Below are 6,000 nucleotides of genomic sequence, written 5' to 3'. Positions count from 1 at the left end.
TTGTGGTGAGATCATGTCTTGGACCAGGCCGTGTTTGGAATGCCAGGAGGATGCTGTTATCCCAGGATTTCTTTGCCATGCAACCAGACCTTTGCAAAGCTGGGGCCTTTTGATACAAAGGATTTTCATTAATGAGGTCACTGTGGCTGGAAGGGCTCCTCTGTCTCCGGGGTCACAGTGACTTTAATAATGCATTATTTCACACTTGGACATGATGCAGACAGAAGAGGATTTGTGTAGCCAGTGAGATAAGGTGTCCCAAAAGCATTAAAAAATGTCTGTGACTGTATAAATAAGTTAGTGGGAACTGGAAAGGGATGTGTAGAACTGGCAGCTTTTTAGAGCTGCCCTCAGCTGATGTTGCCACATCTGGTGCTTGTCATCTTCTATCAGCGTGAGGAGGCTGTGAGCTGTAAAGGGAAACTGTTTGCCTTGTGAGGATGCTTCATTGATTTTTATTAACACTGGGTTTTAGCTCTACCTGCTGCTGGAAACTCAGCTCAGCCAGGGGCGTTCTCCAACAATTCCATCACGAATCCTCATAATCAAACCCAGTGAAAGGGGTAAGAGTATAAACAGCATTGAGCTCCCTCTGCCAGGATGTGAAGGATGTCTCTATCAGTTACTGTGAGGGCATTGGGATGTCAGTGTCTCCTAAGCTAAGATTAAAAAGAATTAAATGTTAATACTCCTTTGGAAGGGTGGCAGTGGTGGCACTGCAGCAATAACAAACACAGTGCAGGGGTTTCTTCTACCCTCTGGTGTGGGGTTCCTGCCCCAGCACTCAGCACTGGCACAGGCTGCAGGGACCTGCTGGGGCCCTTCGGAGCTGCCCCCGCTGGGACACGTCCCCAGGACGGCACAGGGGCCAGAGCACAGCCAGCCCCACCGAGCAAAAGCCATCGTCCCCACCCTTCAGCCTGGACAGGGCCCTCAGGAGCTCCCTTGAACCCCGGTAAGAAATGAACTGAGGAGCAGGAGCCATGGAGGCTGTGCTCGTGGAGATCCCCTCCTGTGAGACTGCCCTCAGAAACCACGTCCACATCTCTGTCCTCCTGGGGATCTTCTGCACCGCCTTCCTCCTCCTGCTGCCCTCAGCACCCCCTGCTCCAGCCCCTCTGGAGCTCTCCCTGCAGTTCACCCTGACAGCAGAGCCCAAGGAGCAGGGCAGGCCCGAGGAAGGGCAGGCCTGAGGAAGGGCAGGCTTGAGGAAGGGCAGGCCCGAGGAAGGGCAGGCCCGAGGCGCAGGGCAGGCCCAAGGAAGGGCCCAGCCCCACCAGGGCTGGGACAAGAATTCCCCCAGCTCTGCATCCGCTCTCGGGTGCCCCATGCAGCCCTCCCCGGCTGGCCGCGGGTGCTGGAGGACGCCTCGCACGCACCGCAGCAGCAGAGCCGTGAACACGGCCCGAGGGGCGAGCAACAGGGGCTGCCTGGGGCTGGGAGGGACCGAGCCGACCGAGGCCTGTCCCGCTGCCCCAGCAGCAGCCACGGACTCTGAGCCAGGTGTTCTCACCAGGGGCTGGGGCTGGGAGCAAGGGAGCACCCAGGTGTGCGCTCACTGCTTGCCCAGGCTGCACAGGGACAGCGGGACCTGCTGGAGCCCTGTGGAGCAGCGCCCATCACGACACGTCCCCAGGGTGGCACAGGGGCCAGGGCACATCACAGGCTGCTGTGTGAGAGGACCTTGACTCCAAAGAGCCATTTCCCAGGGGTGATGGGCAGGTGGGGGTGGTTGTTTCCCAGTGGTCAATTCCCAGTGACAGCAGGTCAGTGTGCCCAGCATGTCCATGTGCCAGGTGCCAAACTCCCAGTGACAACAGAGCAAAGTCCCCTGAATGCCCAGCAGGTTCAGGTGTGCAGTGCCAAGGCCCTGGGCAAGGGCTGGGATGAGTGGAATTATCATTGATTCCCTGGAGAACACTCAGAGTCTCCTGTGTGGACACATGGACACACACCTGAGGTGCCTCTCGCTTGGTCCTGCCCAGCCAGAGCTCCCACAGCCCCTCTGGAATACCTGGCAGGGCCTGGGAACACAGAGGGAAGAAGAGAGAAAATCATCTCTGCAGCCATCATGGTGTCCAGCAGCTGCTGTGCCACAGGGCCACTGAGAAGGGGCCACTGGGGCTCTTGTCAGAGGCTGCTGGGCAGGGATTTCCCTGTCCCTCCCGAGTTCCACACACCCCCTGGTTTGGCCCGTGGTATGAGGTCAGGTGGATGCTATCAACTCCCAGCAGATCCAGCTGCTCCAGGGTAGATCCTCAGATCCCAAACCTTCAGCACCACCTGCACAGCCAGACATTCAGTTGCTGAGTTCCCCTGCCCCTTCCCAAACCCTGCCCCTTTGTCTGGGAGGTCACAGGAGAACAGGACATGTTCCTTTCGGCACCTGTCCCTTTGGATGGCTCAGAGGTGCCCCAGCACCAGCAGCCCCCGTGTCACACAACAGGAGTGGACAATGACCTCTGGGGCTCAGCAAGCCTCACATCCTCCCAGTGCCATCCCACATGTGAACTCCTGCTGGGCACCAGGTTCTCTGGAGAAATCACCTGGATGGCAACCAGGAGCTTTTAGGAGAGAATCCCCAAGTGCTGATCCCTGAGGGGCATTTTTGGGGCCTTGGTTCTGGCAGGGGGAGGTGCCTCAGCTTTGCCTTTTGCCTTTGCTGCTGCTCTTCTCAGAGGTGCTGTAGTACAGCAAGGCTGTTAAAGGAGATGATGTTTAACTGGAGATTCCTTCCCATTCCTTGATCACCTGAAATGGTTTCATCTTCTCCAGCTTCTCCATAAAGGAGTCTTTATTCATGGACATTGACTCTGATTTGTTTGAAAATGCTGCAAAAATTGCAATTATGAACTGAACTCCAGCTTCATGCCTGACATATACTGACTGGTTTAAGCAGTTTATCATGACAGCACTGAAAGTGCTTTCCCAAGAAATGCCAATACTTTGTAGTACCCTTGATGTATCACATCTTTCTCTGAGCCTATCACTGAGACCAGCACAAGCAAATCCATGTCCTCAAAGTTTTTTCAGTTTAATCCCAGTCTTGTCCCTCTCATTTCTTCACTTCTGCCGTCTGAACTGACACTTGATTTTCCTCCTTATAGGGGACAATAATCTTAAAATACTGGCAAGGTTAATTTCTCCAAGAGGGAGTGAACGCTGTGATCACTCTCCACGTGAATAGGACAGGAGTTAATTGATTTTAGAAATCCCTCTGAAATGGATATAAGAAATAATAAATATTCCAACCAGAATGTTGTAGATCTTCAGGATTAAAGTATGGGTCATGCACTTTCAAATAGATTTAATTTTGGCAGGTCTGCGTTGACAGGTCCTAAGCTGGAGCATGTTCCTGGTAATTGGAGATTTCTCTCACCATAAGAAGCAATCCCCATTTTCAGTATTTTTCAGGCTTTTAGATTCTCTCCAGTTCAAAGTGAGAGAAGACACTAAAATTGGCACCAGCACAGTGGGAGCTCACACAATGTGGTAGGAAACAGCATCCCCTCTCCCTCAGATTCCAGGGCTTTGGTCACTGGGTTCTTCACGCATCTTCCTGGATCCGTCTGTTCACAGCCCTTCCAGGCTTCTGCTTGTGCTCAAAAAGGCTCCCTTAGAAATGGTAAGAAAAAATGCTGTATCCTGGGGTCTGTGATAATGCTGTATCCTGGCATCCTGATAATGAACTACCTTGTGGGGTGATTGCCATTCCTGACCGTTCAATTCAGGAAACCAGTTGTCCCTCCCCAGAGCAAGGCTTGGTTTCAGCCCAAGGTTGCCAGACCCATCCTGAGCGAGGCTGGAGAAGCCCACAGGTGTTCCAGACACCTCCCACGTGCAGGAGGCTCCAAGCTGGTCCCATCCCTCCTGCACCAGGGAGTCCCTGCTGCTCCCCAGGCACAGACGGTGGCAGGAACATGGTGCCAGCCCAGGGGGCTCTGGATGATAATTCAGATTTAGAAATGAGGCTCCGTCCCCTCGTACGGGGGGGAGAAGATGAAAAAAATCTCTTCTTAATGAGATCCGGGGTGCTTGGAGAATTCATCACCCGTGGACTGTCTGATAACTTCATGGCAAGGGCTTGTGGAGGCCTCAGGGCTTTGCCAGGAACCTGAGGAAGCCTTCCTATACCAAAAGGGTGGTCAGACACCAGGACAGGCTGATCACCCACCTCATCTTCTCAGAGACATGGTCAATGCCTCAGGCCAGTCAGTGTTTAGGAAGAGGTTGGAAATTGCCCTTGAAAACCTGCTTTAACTTTTGGGCAGCCCTGAAGTGGTCAGAGCTCAACTGATCATAAATCATTGCAGGTGATTTCAGCTGAAATAAATGGAACTGTTCTGTCCTGTTCTGTTCTGTTCTGTTCTGTTCCATCCCAAGCTGGAGAAGTGCTTGGGGAAGCTGAGTGCAGTGAAGATGAGCAGCAGGAGCTGGAATGTGGCAAACAGGGAACTGTGTCCTCCCCACGAGCAACCTGAGGCTGATGAATTCCTTGTTCATTCTCTATCTGAAACCACCTCTCTGGAAGTTCAGTTTCAACAATCTGCTGGTGCAGGCTGGGAAGCTCCACAGCTCCATGTGTGGGACATGCCAGGCCAGGGATGAGCTCCCCAAAGGCCAGTGGGAAGGATGCTCTTGCTATTCCATTCACATTTCTCACTGAACATGCAGATGAGTTTAATTTCTATTTAATCAGCCTCTGCAAACAGCAATCACTTGAGAGTTTTCCTGCCTCACATGCAGTGATTACCCTTCTTCCACCAGCACTGCTCGTACCAGGCTGGGGGCTCTCAGCCCCTCCAGGTGACATCTTTCACTTCAAGGAGGTTCTGGTGCTTTGCTGTGAAGCACTCTGTGAGCTGGAACTTGTTGGATCTGGAGGTGGCTCGGTGGCATCGTGTGCTCCTTGGGGCTGAGGTGCCTCTGGGATCTCTGCTCTGCCCCTGGAGCAGTGCCAGGAGTGGAGACAGCAGTGAAGCCTTGTCCAGATCACCCCTCACTAGAGGGGGTGACCCCAGTTGCAGAGAGAGCCCAGTGCTGGGCCTTTGCAGCACCCCAGTGCTGGTATTCGCAGTGTTTGTGCTCTTGCCCTTCAATCTGTGTGTGTGAAATTCAGCACTGCAGAGACCAGGGACAGCTGCTGTTGTCCCAGCTGTCATGGCAGGACACAGGGAATGGCTTCCCACTGCCAGAGGGCAGGGATGGATGGGATATTGGGAAGGAATTGTTCCCTGGCAGGGTGGGCAGGCCCTGGCACAGGGTGCCAGAGCAGCTGTGGCTGCCCCTGGATCCCTGGCAGTGCCCAAGGCCAGGCTGGACAGGGCTGGGAGCAGCCTGGGACAGTGGGAGGTGTCCCTGCCATGGCAGGGGTGGCACTGGATGGGCTTTAAGGTTCTCTCCAATGCAGACCACTCTGGGATTCTACAATCTTTGATGTCTCAAACCCAACCATGTGGGGCCCATTCCTGCACCTGCTGGGGATGTGCCCAAAGTCTCCAGTGCAGAGAGACCTCCCTGGCAGGTCCAGCTCCATGACTTCAGCACGACAGAGGCTGAGAACTGATGGGCTGGAGGCACAGACCTGCATTTTTTGTGAAACTCATGATATAGAGAAAGAAGAGCTGTAGCTTTTGCACAACTTTAGCTCCCAGAAAGCTCCCAGAGTTTTGTCCCTTTGTGTTCATAATTTTAGCTCAGACCTAGAGGCATTTTCCTCCAACAAAGGGATTAAATTTTTCTTGCCCTATGGGTGGCGGACATTGCTCCTTCAATTAAAAACTGCTCCTTCTGTGGCCCTGAGCAGTCTGAGGATGCTGAAAATTGGCTTTCCTAGACCACCAGCATCCTGCTACACGTTGTGGGCCATGTGCTGACACTTGCATTTCATTCCTGTCTGCAGTGACACCCCTGTGATCATCTCAGCTGTCTGTCATTGTGTGGGCAGTTATTTCTGACAGCTTATTCCAAAGCAGGTCATTATGGGCAAGGGGAAATTTA

General features: G+C 53.4%; 1 long non-coding RNA gene across 1 annotated transcript; it reads right to left on the bottom strand.

Moving 5' to 3' along the window:
- Positions 1–391: 391 nt before the first annotated feature.
- LOC128817281 (uncharacterized) lies at positions 392–2,392 on the bottom strand. The gene is made up of 3 exons (XR_008440145.1): positions 2,181–2,392; positions 1,956–2,024; positions 392–659 (listed from the first exon to the last, which is right to left on the bottom strand). It is a non-coding gene; the product is annotated as an uncharacterized LOC128817281 (long non-coding RNA).
- Positions 2,393–6,000: the final 3,608 nt, after the last annotated feature.

This window comes from Vidua macroura, chromosome 20 (genome assembly GCF_024509145.1).
Source record: "Vidua macroura isolate BioBank_ID:100142 chromosome 20, ASM2450914v1, whole genome shotgun sequence".
NCBI classification, from domain to species: domain Eukaryota; kingdom Metazoa; phylum Chordata; class Aves; order Passeriformes; family Viduidae; genus Vidua; species Vidua macroura.
Note: the sequence above shows the minus strand (reverse complement) of the source record. Positions and strands in the feature narration are given on the sequence as shown.